Source organism: Petaurus breviceps, unplaced genomic scaffold (genome assembly GCF_028583685.1).
Source record: "Petaurus breviceps papuanus isolate PSGF00001 unplaced genomic scaffold, PetGlider_PUasm1.0 90879, whole genome shotgun sequence".
Taxonomy (NCBI): Eukaryota; Metazoa; Chordata; class Mammalia; order Diprotodontia; family Petauridae; genus Petaurus; species Petaurus breviceps.
This window is the reverse complement of record NW_027187368.1, coordinates 2,672,834-2,687,272: the sequence shown is the minus strand read 5'-3', so window position 1 is coordinate 2,687,272 and position 14,439 is coordinate 2,672,834. Positions and strand designations below refer to the sequence as shown.

At 44.6% G+C, this 14,439-nt stretch overlaps 1 protein-coding gene across 7 annotated transcripts in view; it reads left to right on the top strand.

Annotated features, from left to right (window-relative positions):
* Window positions 1–14,439, top strand: part of DAB2IP (DAB2 interacting protein) — a 324,396-nt gene that overhangs the window by 20,472 nt on the left and 289,485 nt on the right. For 5 of the 7 annotated variants that reach the window (XM_069073766.1, XM_069073769.1, XM_069073761.1 and 2 more), the window contains exon 1: window positions 5,672–6,307. The exons of the other annotated variants lie outside the window; for them this stretch is intronic. The gene's annotated coding sequence lies outside the window, so the exon portion shown is untranslated. Of the gene's footprint in view, window positions 1–5,671; window positions 6,308–14,439 lie in introns of those variants that run through there. 7 annotated transcript variants of the gene reach the window in all.

The following is a 14,439-nucleotide window of genomic DNA, read 5'->3' as shown; positions in this document are numbered from 1 at the left end:
AGAGAACTGACTCAGGAATCAATCTGGTGGCAAGAAGAGGGAAGGAGGGAGAGAGATAATGGGAGAAAGATGGAGGGAAAGGAAAGAAAGAGAAGAGAGAGAGGGTGAGAGAGGAAAGAGAGAATGAAAGAGGGAGAGAGATAAGGAAAGAGAAGATGAAGGAATAAGAGGGGGAGAAAGGAAAGAGAGACAGACAGATGACTTTAGGTGTAGCCCAACCTGATGTCTTATAAGTGAGGAGTGAAGGAGCAAGCAGCAGAGCCCAGCACAAGACCTTGCTCAGTCAGACGTTTCCTGTGTCTGTGGCTTCAAAGGGTCTCTGTTCCAAACTCTATTTGGCAGCCTAAGACTGAGCTTTGATGGGGACAAGGCAAGAGAGCTGGCTCCTGGCCACAGTCGCTGAAGGGGAACATGTGAGCTCCTCCCCTTCCCCCTACTCTTCCTTTTGCACTTTCCTACTAAATCTCTCCTTCTTTTCCTCTTTCCTCATTTACATTATCCTCTTCCCCACTCCATACCTATTTCCTTCACTTTTACCTATCTCCTCCATTTCCATCAACTTCCCCCACCCATCTTATCCACTTCTATCCACCTCTCCCACCTCTATCCATTTCCTCTTCTTTTCACTCTTCCTCTCCCTTCTCTACTTACATCCAATATAAGCACTTACCACTATACTGTACTCTGGGAAGGTAACCAAAAAATCCAAAAGTTGTGGATTAATAAAAATCAATCATTTAATAAACCTTTGGTGTAAGCCTTGGACTATGTTTTCAAGGAACATGCAACATTGTTGATTATGGGGAAATGAGTTTGGTTAGGGATTGGTAATAGGGGATCTTAATATGAAGGACCTTGAAAACCAGGCTAAGGAGTTTGTAACTCACTATGTGTATGACCTTGGGAAAGTAAATTTCCCTTTCTGGTTTTCTCATCTCTCAAACAAGGAGATTAGAGTAGTTGATCTCTTAGATTCTTTTAGAACATGAAAATCTTCCCTCAGCTTCCCTCAATACTAAAGGATTCCTTCTCTACTTGAAGGTGTCTGGGGACTGAGAGGTGGCATTCTATGTCTCCCTGAGATGACTGGATCATGAAGCAGAAATTCCAGCCTCCCTCAATTGAATCTCTTCTTTGGAACAAGGCACAAACCTGGAAACTGGAATCACTCAAACTCTGATTATTATGGGAGGATGCCTTATGGCATTAGAACTAAATTATTTGGAGGTACCTCAGTTATTAGCAAAATAATTCCTGATGATTATAGAATGCAGTCATGAATCGTCACAGCAGATGAACTACAGATGCCTTCTCTAAGACAAATTGTGTGAAAAATCACAGACTCATCTAATAACTTCTCTATAGCATGGGAGTTTAGTAATTATGTTAATATCTCAAATCACCTTTTGTCATCTTGAACAAGGGCCTGAAATTTGTATATGCATTGTGGATCTTACCTGTTGTAAGCCAGAAATTGTCCCAGCTATGTTCTTCTCCAATGTAGAGGGTTCCTTTTGGGACCATAATGGGCACTTTAGTTCATATTTCTACAGTGCTTTCATGTATACAAAACTGTTTCCTCAAAACAGCCCCGTGAGGTAGGCAATCCAAGCACTGGGACTCCCATTTTACAGATGAAGAAAGTGAGGATCAGTGAAAGAGGCTTACCTAGAACTTGAACCCAGGTTGTCCAAGAAGTTAGAGGCTCTTAGAACATAGAATGTCAGGGCTAGAAGGTGTGTCAGAATAAAAAAAGCATATAATATTGGCAATGAAAAGGGCTTTGAACATAAAATATCAAACCTGGAAGGGACCATAGAGATCATCTGTTTTAACCCTCTCATTTTATAGATATTGATAATGAGGAGTGTGGAAGTGACATGTCCAAGGTCCTACAGCCAATCAAGAAGACAGCCTAGGACCTAGGTGGGGTGGGAGGCCCTTTGACTGAATTCCAATTCACAGAACAAATTCCCTAAATAAAAAGATTTATTCTGTAAAACTTGGAGTCAGTCAAAAGGCCATATCCAAGGACCTAGAAGGCTACATGTGGCCTCAAGGCCACAGGTTCCCCACCCCTGGAAGTGTTTTGATTTCTAGTTTGGTGTTTTTTCTACTACACAGCCCTGCTTCTGTAAAGGGCAAAGGAGTAGAGAGACCATGACCCTCCCTCCAGCTACACTTAAAGGGTCAAAGGACAGGAATAAGAAACATCAATCCCTCTCCTCTGGGATTGACTTCTGAGAGCCCTAGCTATGGAATGTTCTTCCAAGTCCAGCTGATAGGCCATCATGTGGGGTACAGAACAGATTTTCTGGAAAACACCATCCTACACATTTCATGGTAGAGGGCCAAAGATTCCCCATGAACCAGAAAGTACCTTTTCCATGTTTGTTCCCATTACAAATTAAAAGATTCCTGATATTTCTAATTTTAATACAACCCTTTTCCCTTCAAAGTCACAAACTTAAACCAAAGATATTGAAGACAGGGGGAAAAATGCCAACTTTGAAAGTGGGTTTTCCCCTGTTCCTCATTCTCATGTTGATATCTGCAGCCTTTTTTAGATAATGATTTTTTTTTTAATGAGTTACCTCAACACTGGGGTTGGACTAAGAAGAGACTCTTAATGTTGGGTCCATAAACTTTAAAAGAATGTTGATAACTATTTCAATATGATTGGTTTCTTTCTATGTATTTTATTTTGTGCATTTATGAATACTATTCTGAGAAGGGGCCCATAGGTTTTGCCAGATTGCCAAAAAGTTCCAATACCTCCCCCCCAGAAAAGTTAAGAACCCTTTGATAGATGATCTCTAAGTGAGCTTTTAGTTCTAAGTCTTATGACCTCCCTTTGTCTTTGCTTCTCCAATCAAAATATATCTAGCTCAGGAGTTCTTAACCTGGGGTCCACAGAAAGAGGCTGGGGATAGATTTTTATGCAGCCTATCAACTCAGATGGGAAAAAGTATGTCTTCATTTTCACTAACCTCTAAATGAAATCAAGCATTTCTTGAGTTTATTTAAAAAACATTGTTCTGAGAAGGTATCCATAGGCTTCCCCAAACTGCTCCAAAAAAGTCCCTGATACAAAAAGTACAGAGAGTCTCTGTATTAAGGTTTCTTCCAGCTCTCCCATCCTATGATTGCATTTTACATGTGGCTCATACTTTATGACCACAAAGTACCTTTGTATTATTTTGTATTTGTATTATTTTATTTGATCCTGTGAAATGGGCGACAGATATTATTTACCCCCATTTTGCAGATAAGGAAATACTCTCCAAGGTGAAGTAAGATCCCCAAGCTGTTATATGGTAGAGCCAGAGCTCAAAGATCTCAGTCTCTCCACCCATCTCTGTCCCTGCAGATAGATGTTTTGTTGTTTTGCTCCTCTCACCAAGTATTGTACAGAATCTTAGAGCAGGAAAGAATTTCAGAGGATATCTAGCTCAATCTGTACTTGGACAAGAATCTGCTCTACAATATACTTGACATATTGAAATCCAGTCGGCTTTAAGAACTCAGAGGAAGAGGAATCCACTAGCTGCCAAAAATATTGAGCTGGTCCTTTGTGCCTAATTCTATGCCATGAAATCATTCCAGGACTGATGAATGCGAGGGCTGAAAGGGACCTTAGAACATAAAATATTAGAACTGCAAGAAGCCTGAGGTGTCATTTTCTCTAACACTTATTTTACAGACAAGAAAACTGAGGTAGAGACCTTGAACGATTTGCCTAAGCTCCCATAGCCAGTTAATGGTAGACTATAGACTTAAATTCTGATTTCCTGATCTCTAAACCCAGTTCCCTTTCTGCTGTTATGCTGAGAGGGTTTTTACCTTTGTCCATTTGGGTAAGACTAGAAACAGGGCATGAAAATCTGTTGTGTATTCAGTGAGACTGTACAATTAAGAGTAGAGAGTACCCAGCTGCAGGGGAGCAAGCTTAAATAGGGTTTTATTGGGCATGGAAATGGAGCCCTGTTGCTGTCTCTGGAATTAATGCCACAGCCTCTGTCCTGGAATTAGAGGCAGGCTTGGAGGTTGACAGCAGCAGCCTGTATTAGGCAGGAATGTGAGGGATCATCTTACAGCTGGGTATCTGCCTGTGTTTAGGAAGATCTTCAGCTTTTACTGATATCCTTGGTTATAACTGGGATAATAAGTTTTACTATTGCATTCTGTCCTTAGATTGTGGGGTGGTGGGATGGATGCTACTCTTCACTCCACAGGATCTTTGCTCCCCTGGGTCTCAGGCTCTCAGGAAAACCAGGTCACGGTTCCACTTAAGAGGTAAGGCTAGCCTCATTTGAGTTCTATTTGAGGGGTTTAGCATGGAAACCCCCCACCCTGGGGCCCCATCCCAGCTGTCTTTACAAGTGGGGACTCCAATTTCACAGCTGTATAGTTAGCTGAAGTGTGTGTGCTCCAAACACTTCGGGCCCCAACCATGAAGATTTGTGGCAAAGCACCTGTAAAGTTCTAGGGATAATGGAAGTATCTTTTTAAAAAAGTTAACATGAGTTGGATCTAGCTGGACTGGGCAGGCTGTGTCAGTGGGACCCTGATAGGTTCTTCTGAACCAAGATGGGTTTGATCATGCTGGGAGGGGGGCATGAAAGAAGGCTCTCCTATAACTGGATAAGGTTGGGTTGGAGGCGTTCTATTGAGCTGGCTAGGTCTGAATGGATGGAGTGGGGCCAGATTGGACTCTCTTGATCTTAACGAGGCTGTATCAGAATGAGCTAGGCAGAACATGGATAGGCACATCTGGACCACACCAGACGGCGAGTGGGGTTGTGAGAGTTGGACAGGGACAGACAGCTCTTTTGAGACTGATAGAAGCAAGGTGGATGGGTTGAGCTCTCCTAGACAGGGTTGGGCTGGGTTACCCAAAGCTGAACTGGGCCTGGCCTAAGCCACTCCTCTGCTCGGCTCCAGTTCTGGATCCCGCCCCAGAATCGCCCACGGCCTCAGGTTGGTAGGTGCTCTCTGTCTTCCTCTAGAGGCTTGGGCCAAAGAAGCTGAGGCCATACGGCAGCGTCCAGGTGTTGTAACTACCAGCCTCCTCTAGGAACGCATCCAAGTACGCGCGGGACCCCCGCGGTCTGCAATATCTGAGAACTAGAGTGTGGATGGAACTTGAACCTGAAATTCTCCAAACATCTCAGGGAAATCTCCCCTGCCCCTCTTCCCCTTTCGTCCCCCCCCCCCCCCCCCCCGTCCCTCCGGAACCTGGCCCCGCCCTTAAACAAATCTAGCAACCAGGGCTAGGCAGGGGTGGGGGTGGGGGCACCCGGCTTGACTGCAAGGGCTGGGAGCTTGCCCAAAGGGACGCTGCGCTGTGCGGATCTCTTCCAGGTTGGAGCTTAGGCCGATGCTGGAGCAACTTCGTCAGTCCTTCTGTCAGTTTGGCTCCCTGAGGGGCTGGAGCTGGGAAGCATCTCTTGGTCTATTGTGCGTTTGTTTGGAAACAGGTGCAGCGTCTCCCCCACTCCAGCTTTACTCCCCGCACCCCCACCCCCAGCCAGCCTCATTCGAGCCCTCCCTCCCTCATTGTTCACTTGGCCTGCCTGATCTGGGCTGGGTCTGGAGGGGCGGGGGGGGAGACCTATGGGGTGGGGCTTGGAGGGGCCTGGGGCCTGGAGGGGGCGGGGCCTAGGGGGGCCCGGGGCCTGGAGGGGCCGGGCCTCACCAACCCATTAGTGCTCTGCAGTCATTCATGTGCGGCGAAGGCTCTGGCGAGGGGCTAAGCGCCTGGCCGCCACGCTCTGATTGGCTCGCGGGGGGGCCCGGCTACAGCCACCAGCGCTGCTGCTGCCGGGACCCAGAGGAGTTTGGGAGACGGCGGCGGCCAGTGGTCTGAGAGAATCTCGGAGGAGCAGATACTGACTGCGTAGAGTAGAGACGAGTCCTACTCTCTCCCATCGGTGGCCAGGGTCAGGACAAGCTGGGGCCCCAACGCTCCTACTGAAAAACTTTGTCTGCTTGAACCAGCCCGACTGCAAGCCCCCGTGAACGCGGGGAAGGAGCGCACACAGGCCCCCTTCGGGTTCCCTGGGTCCAGTGGGAACGCGAGCAAGGCAACGTCCCTCCCTGAAGCTGCTCCCCCACCCCAACCCCAGCCGGGACCCCTGGGCCGTGGGGAAAGCGCACGCGCAGTCACCCACTCCCCCAGGACACTAAGAGGCCGCGCTCTCACCCCAGCTAACCCAGTTCGGGTGCTTTGAGCTCCAGGTGCTATCATGGGACCCCTGGCACCCCCCCAGACTGAAGGACAAAGCGGCCGTTTTGGCATTTAGAGGTAAGGAAACGATTCCGTGTGGGATGTGTGTGTGTGTTCGTGTGTGTGTGTGTGTGTGTGTGTGTGTGTGTGTGTGTGTGTGTGTGTGTGTGTGTGTGCTCTGTAGTATCTTTCACCAACTCTCTACGGGATGGAGGTGGGGGGAGAGTTGTGAGTGGGCTTGGATCCAAAAGCCAGCTCCCCCTGGGGGATTGGGGAACGGTCTGTTTGGCTCAACTTTATAAACTTATTTCTGTGCATCGGCGCCCTGCATGAATTGGGGGAAAAGGGGTCTGGATCCCAAGTAAGGGGCAGACTCCCAATAAAGGTTTGGCGCCCCAATGGGAAGCGGTGACTGGGAAGAAAGAAGTCTGGGGACTTTCAGTAAAAGATATCCCAGGGACCTATGGTCCTAACCTTCCTGCTTGGAAGGGGTCAACAAGAAGGCTTTGTGGGTTCAGCTTGTTGCTTGTCCCCTTTCCTTCTCTCACCTGAAATCTGGAGATCTGTCTGGATTTGGGTTCTAGTACAAAGAACCAGTGATTCTTTTGTGCTGGGAAGGAGCCTCACTTTCCAGGAAGAAACCTACCAGAAACCTTCTCACCAGGCTTTGAGCCTTGATCATTACTCCTTTCAAGAGCCAAACAAATTGTTCTTGAGGGGCAGAGAATTGGACCCAATCCCATGTGTGTGAAGATAAGGGGTCAGCGTCCAGACAACTGCAGCAAATGGATTTTCAAAATGTGTAGCCTTATGCCCTAGAACTACAGGATTTAATACTTTTGCATTTTCGGATATTTTTCTGTTTGGGGCACAGCCAGCTCTCCATTATCGGCAGGTGGGTTATCCGTGAACTCTTTGTTACCCCAGACTGGCAGTCAGTATGCTCTTGGGCTGCCTGCCTGCCTGCCTCCCTTCCTCCCTAAGTAATGAGAACTCCTGTGGCTGGGCACCATCAGGATGCAGCAACAAACATTGCATCACAGATTCCAAAGCCAAATAGAGATGACTTGGAGACCATCGACAATTCAGTTCAGCAGACAGAGGTCTAGTAAATGCCTACTGTGTGTAAACCCTGTGCTCAGCCTTGGGAAGGTAAAGCTAGAAAAGCCACAGTCTCTACCTTCAAAGAGTTTGCAGTCCTGTAGGAGAGATGAGGCACGCACAAATATGAGTGAGAAAATTATGGAGTGCATGGGAGGGGGTCAGGCAGAGCAGGCAGCAACTTGTTTTAAAGGGGAAAAATGGGACTTGGATTTAGAAGAGGCCTGAGTTTGAATCCCGAGCCTGAGACATATTAGCTGTATGATCCAGTTATTCAGTCCCTATGAGTCCTACCTCATCTGTAACATGAGAATAACAATACTTTCCCTGCCTACCCCACATGTTTATTGTGAGGAAAGTACTTCATTGGGCTTAAAGAACTATCCAAATGGGTTACTAGTATTGTCATTAGTATTTGTGCAAATGAGGGTAAGTAATATTCCCCTTGTATAGAGCTGGGAGAGTGCCAGGTGTGTTGTAAGAGAAGATAGGAAAGGTAGGCTAAACGTAAGTAATTAAGAGGGCTCTTGAATGCTTGGCTATGAACATTGCCTTTTCTTCTCTAAATAGCAGGGAACCCCTGAACTATTGTAAGCATTTTAAGGCTAAGGATTTAAAGGCTAAAACTGACTCTCTCTTCCCTCCCCCACTTTCAAACACAAGTAATTAAGAAAGGTTACTGCGTTTTTTGTCTTCTGACACATGGTGAATTCTGCCATAGTGATCAATTTAATACTGGGTTACTTGGCCATGAGGCCAATCTTGTTTATATCTACCTTGCCTCTAGACAAGAGGTATGCTTGTGGCTTTGAGATTAGGTCTAAGCTTGCCTTAAGAGCAAGGGATCCCTGTGACCTGACCTGTTATGGGTCCTGGCTTAGATCATAGAATGGTTTCTATATCATAAAAATGTCAAATCAAGAAAGGTCCTTAGAGTTTAGAATAGTTCTGACCATAGAATATTAGAGCTAGAAAGTCTTTTTAGAGATCAGTTAGACAAACATTCCCTCCTATTTTCTTCCCCCTTAACAGATGAAGAAATTGAAATCTAGAGAAAGGAACAGATTTGCCCATGGTCATAAAGTATGTTAGTGGCAAGACTAGGTTGCTCATTCATGCTTCACTTTGCTGAAAAATGGACTTGGTTATTCCTACTTCTTTTTTTTTTGTCCAGTTGTTTTTTCAGTTATGTCTGACTCTGTAACTGCATTTAGAGTTTTCTTGGCAAAAGATTTTGGAATGGTTTGCTGTTTCTTCTCCAGCTCATTTTACAGATGGGGAAACTGAGGCAAACAGTGTTAAGTGACTTTAGCAAGATTACACAACTAGTGTTTGAGGCAGGATTTGAACTCATGAAGACGAATCTTTCTGACTCTAGGCTCTGGCACTCTATCCACTGTATCCACTGTGCCATTTAGCCACCCCACCTCTTCAAATAGAAGCTTATCGAATGTTTAGATGCTGAATGTACAATTCAAGCACTAAACTGCTCTTTCCCTAGCTGCATAATCGAGCTCTATGTCCCATCTATGGTAATCCAAGTCTGGACTTAAGACTGTGTTCTCTTAATTTTTCTTTGTAGGATCTAAATCTTCATACTTGACCACTATCCTCCCTCAAACTTGAGACGTCCAGGTCCTTCCCAAGGAATCTGACATTCCTTGCCTAACTGAAGAGTTTCAGAGCTGAAAGGGATCTGAGAAGTCACCTAGTCCAACTACCACATTTCACCCATGGTGCAGCTGAGATGGGGCTGAGTACCGGAAAGATTTAGTGACACAGTGAATTAGTGGCAGAGCTAGGATGAACTCAGCCTGAGAGTCACCGACTTCTAGAACCCTGGATCTCCTCATCTTTAGGCTATGAGACCATAGCTCCTGGGAGCCAGCTAGGGCCTCAAGGTTAAGTTGGCAGCTGAAGACCCCTGGAAGTATTTTCCATGTGTAGGCCTGCTAGTTTCACTTTAGTAGGTCATTCCCCTGGGGGTAATCATTGCCTATGCTAAGCCAGGCCTCACTTAAAACACAATTACCTTTGAGAGGGATCACATTTAACCCTAAATAGCTCAGTGTGATTATGGTTAGAAGATTTTAGATTTAGATTTGAGAAGCATTTCTCAAGTATCTACTAGTACCAGGCATGATGTTAAGTACTTTACAAACATTATCTCATTTTATCCTTTCAACAACCCTGGGAGGTGGGTGTTGTTATCTTCATTTTACAGATGAGGAAACTGAGGCAGACAGTGGTCAAGGGACTTGACCAGGGCCCCACACCTAGGAAGCGGCTGAGGCCAAGGCCAGAGTCTAACTCAGGCCTTGCTGAATCTAAGGTTAGGACTCTATGCGCTTCACCACACAGCTGCCTACTACCTAGTCACAATAGAATACTAGTAGGAGTGAGCAGAGAGAAGAAAGCTCAGAGGAGCAAAGATCAACTTTGCTTCCTTCATGAGGGAATTAGCTGTAGTAAAGGAGAAAGAACCCTGAGTTTGGCCTTAGCAGATCTGAGTTAAAATTCCAGCTGACACTAAAAATTGTGTGACTGTGGTTAAGTCCCTTTTCTATCAGCCTCAGTTTTCTTATCTGAGAAATGGGGAGTATAACAATTATAACACATGCCAGGATTTACAATGTGTATTCCTCATAATGACCTGCAAGTATTAGGTCCTTTTTATAGATGAGGTGACTGAGGGTTAGAGAAACTATGACTTATCCAGGGTCACACAACTAGTAAGCATTGAAGCTGGGATTTGAACCCAGGACTCTTCTAACTCCAAAGTATTCTTTTAAGTGCATTGTGATCTTTCTGATGTTCATACTACCTCTCTTGAAGGGCTGTTCATGAGAAAAATGTTTTGTAAAAATTCCCTCATAGGAATTAGAGCTATTATTATTAATAACAGTATTATTGCACTGAGGACCTGCTTGGCTCCCTATGTCTCCTTCATAGACTAGCACGGCTCCTGGGGCGTGGGCCCAGCTTGGATCTGCTGTGTTCACGCGTCATCGCCTGACTGCACATGTGCAGGCCTGTTGCTGCTTCAAGTCCTGGTTCGCAGCCAGGGGAGCTCCTTGTGGGAGAGGATCGGTCCCTGGGGAGGGGCCTCTTGCCCTCTTGCCCCTGAGAATGTGGTTGAGGGGTTGGCAGACACCCATGTTTTTTTGAGGGTTTCTCCTGTTGGGCTGAATGGAGGATGATCCATGGAACAGAATACTGATTCCTACTAGACAGCTGGAGAGTTTTGTGCCTGGGTCACAATGTGGGTTTCTTTTTATCAGGAGAAACCTGTTCCTTTTCTTTGGGGTCCTGTCTGTGTTTTAGGGGTGTGTGTGTGTGTGTATTTGTATTTGTGCTGCCTCTGGGAAAATATCTGACTTTAGCCTGGGTTGGGCTAAGTGTATAGCAAGGGATATTGGGTAAAGAAGTGGTTGACATCTCCCACCTGCTCTTTCCAGTGGCATGGTACACCATCCCTGTTGTATGTAGATGAGAGGCAGTAGGCAAGTAGTATAAAGAATTAAGGACACCAGTTTCTAGCTTTAGCTCCGCCGCCAGCTACTGGTGTGACCTAACAGCAAATCATTTCCCTTCTGTGAACCTTAATTTTCACATCTTTGAGATGAAGATTTTAGATTTAGTCCTTAAGGTGACTCCTGGTTCTGATATTTTAAATTCACCATACATTTACTGAGTACCCACTACATACAGGACACGGTGCTAGGTGATGGAGGCACCTGGGTGAAGAGTGACTAGTGCCTGTCCTCACGTCTTAGGGAGGGGGTGGGTGGGAATGATCTGTGTCCAGATAAGAATAATCCAGGATAGTGTGGGACAGGGAGAAGGAAAGAAGAGATGCAGATAGGAGTGCTCCAGGAAACACTGGCAAAGAAGAAGGAGACACCACTTTCCCCAAGAAAGACTTCAAAGAGAGAGTGGCTTTCAGATCCCTTGGTGCTCTGGTAATCCGCTTGCTGTGTCCCTTAAGGCTCTTGTTTGTAACCAGTCGGCAGACATGGTACCAGGTACCATCCTCAGTACTGGGAATAACAAAGACAGATAAAAATCAGGCTCTGTCCTCTCAGGACTCACAATCTTTTTCTTGAGTGTATTTTTTTTTAACTTTTAAAATTCATAACTTAATGAGCATCAAATAAAATGAGCATTTCTATCCAAGTTATAAAACAGAAAGGGAGGATTGTGCATGAAACTTCAGATATCTATTATGTAGAGTTTGCTTTTATTTTTAAATGTATAATAAATACAACATATAACTTTCAAAACTGTCCTGGTTGTCTGTGATTCCTTCTGTTCTCTTCTCATTCCCTGTCCTCACCTCATGCCTCCCACTGGAAAAAAAAAAGAAAACTGAGTAGCAAATATGTATAAAGTCTCATGTTGATCATGCCTCAAAATATGTCTTACTTTCATCTTGAGCCTATTGCCTCTCAGTCAGAAGGCAAGTAGTAGGGTTCATTTTTTAAAATACATTTTTTATTATGAAATTAAATACTATATACACAGGAGAACACAAAAAAGAGCATATATGTAGCCACCAATCTCCATTTCAGTCTACCTGGTTTTTTTAAGTGTAGTAATATGTTCCATATATTATTTTCAAAGTTGTCCTGCTTCTCTGTGCTCCCTCTTGAAATTCCTTCTGTTCTGTGCATTTAAAAAATACTACAGTTGCCCTCTTTTTTTGAAGGCATTGCTATTGCTAACTTCTTCTCTACCTGAGATATTCCTCCCCCAGTTAAAAACAGAGGGGGAAGAAAGCCTTGTAACATATAAGCATAGTTTAGCAAAATAAAGCCATACCATGGCCATGTCCAAAAAAATGCATGTTTCTTTCTGAACCTTGAGTCCAGTTTTTCAGTCATGAGGTGGGTAAAATGGTAGAAGGTTGTATCACCGCTATTCTGGAATCCTGGTTGGCCTTTTCATTGATCCATGTTAGACGCTAACATTGTAATTAGAGAGGCGGCGTGCAAATGAAAAGGTTCATACAAGATACATAGAGAGTAGATGGAAAGTAACCTTGGGAAAGGAAAGCTGTAGCAGCTGAAGAGACCAGGAAAGACCTCCTGTAGAAGGTAGCATTTAAATCAAGTCTGGTTAGAAGCTAGTTATCCCAAGAGGAAGGAGGTGGTGAGAAGGAAGACACATTCCAGGCACAGGGAACAGTCACTGCGAAGGTACAGAGACAGAAGATAGAGTGTAGTGTGTGAGTAAACACAGACAGACTTGTACTAGAGTGGAGCATTTATGGAGGGGAATAAAGGATAAGAAAACTGATAAAAGTAGGAAAAGGTTAGGTTGTGAAGGACTTTAAAATACTAAACAAAGGTGTTTGTACTTGATTTTGTTGTTGTTTAGTCGTTTTCAGTCATGTTTGATGCTCCATGACCTCGTTTGGGGTTCTCCTGGCAAAGATACTGGAAGGGTTTGCCAATTCCTCCAGATCATTTTATAGATGAGGAAACTGAGGCAGAGTTAAGTGACTTGCCCAGGGTCACACAGCTAGTAATTATCTGAGATCAGATTTGGACTCAGGAAGATGAGTCTTTTTGATTCCAAGCCTGTTGCTCTATCCACTGAACCACCTAGCTGCCTTTTACACTTGATACTGTAGGTAATTGGGAACCACTGTAGTTTATTGAGTAGGAAAGTGATGTGCTTGGAGTTTAACTTTGGGAAAACCACTTTGTAATCAATGTGAGGATTGGATTGACCTGAGGGGTCAGGTTTGGGCCTGGGTTTGAAGCCCACCTCTGCCACTTATTCCTGTTCAATATTCAATATTGGAATTTAGAATATAGAATGCCTAAGCTGGATGGATTTAGGCTTATCTGATCTGACCCTCTGCATTTTACAAATTAGGAGACCTGAGGCAAGGAGACTAATTAGAAAGCTAGCTCTGTGCTGTAAAGAGATAAGGATGAAAATTAAGTAGTAGCTTTGTGAGGAAGGAGAGGAGAAAGTATATGAGAGTTGTGAGGGCAGAAATGACAAGATTTAACAACTGACCAGGTCTATGTAGTGAGCAAGGGTGAGGAGAAGTTGTAGACCTCTGGTGTTGGGCAGAGGATGTTGGAGGGTATGTGTCTCTGTGTTGGTTGTGGTGGTAAAAGTAAATGATGAGGGGTGGCTAGGTGGCATAGTGAATAAAGTGCCGGCCCTGGAGTCAGGAGGACCTGAGTTTGAATCCGACCTCAGACACTTAACACAAAAAAATTAGCCTTGTAACCTTGGGCAAGTTACTTAACCCCAACTGCCCTCCATAAGGCAAAAAAAAAAAAAAAAAGAGTAAATGATGGGAGGGGCAGGGAATCTGTAAGTTAAGAAAAACCTGGGAATAAGAATCTAGGAATGACACTTTGGGAAATTAGCAGTCTCCTGAAGCATATCTGGATTTGAGGACCAGGTTGTTGGATTGGTTGTTGGACTGGTTGGAGTTGAAATGACTTGCCCAATGCTGAACAGGAATAAGTGGCAGAGGTGGGCTTCAAACCCAGGCCCAAACCTGACTGATTCCAGATCCAGCATTTTTTTTCTCACACTTCTTCTGGAGTGGGTTTAAGGCAGATTGGAGGCAGGTCATAGGACATTAAGTCTTTAGAGATAGAAGGTACCCTAGAATATTCAATATTGGAATTTAGAATATAGAATGCCTAAGCTGGACGGACTTAGTCTCATCTGATCTGACCCTCCTCATTTTACAAATTAGGAAACTGAGGTTTGAAAAGAAGCAAAACAAAGACCAAACCCCTGATAGGTGCAACCTGGAGAAAGGGCTGGGAACAGGCAGAATTCTGTGACTATGCTGTGTACTTGACATTATTTGACTTGTATGTATTTAGTTTGTAGACTGAAGGAAGCCACACAATGTTGTGAGAAGAGTGTTAGGCTTGGAGTCAGGAGACTTCATTTGGAATATCCTGGCTTTGATACTGTCTGTGTGACACTGGATGAATCACTTGACTACCCCAAGCCTTAGTTCCTTCATGGGTAAGTTGTGGCTAACAATACTATATTATCTAAATTAAAAAAAAATACCATATTACTTGCCTCACAGGATTGTTTTGAGAAAAGTATTTATGAAACCC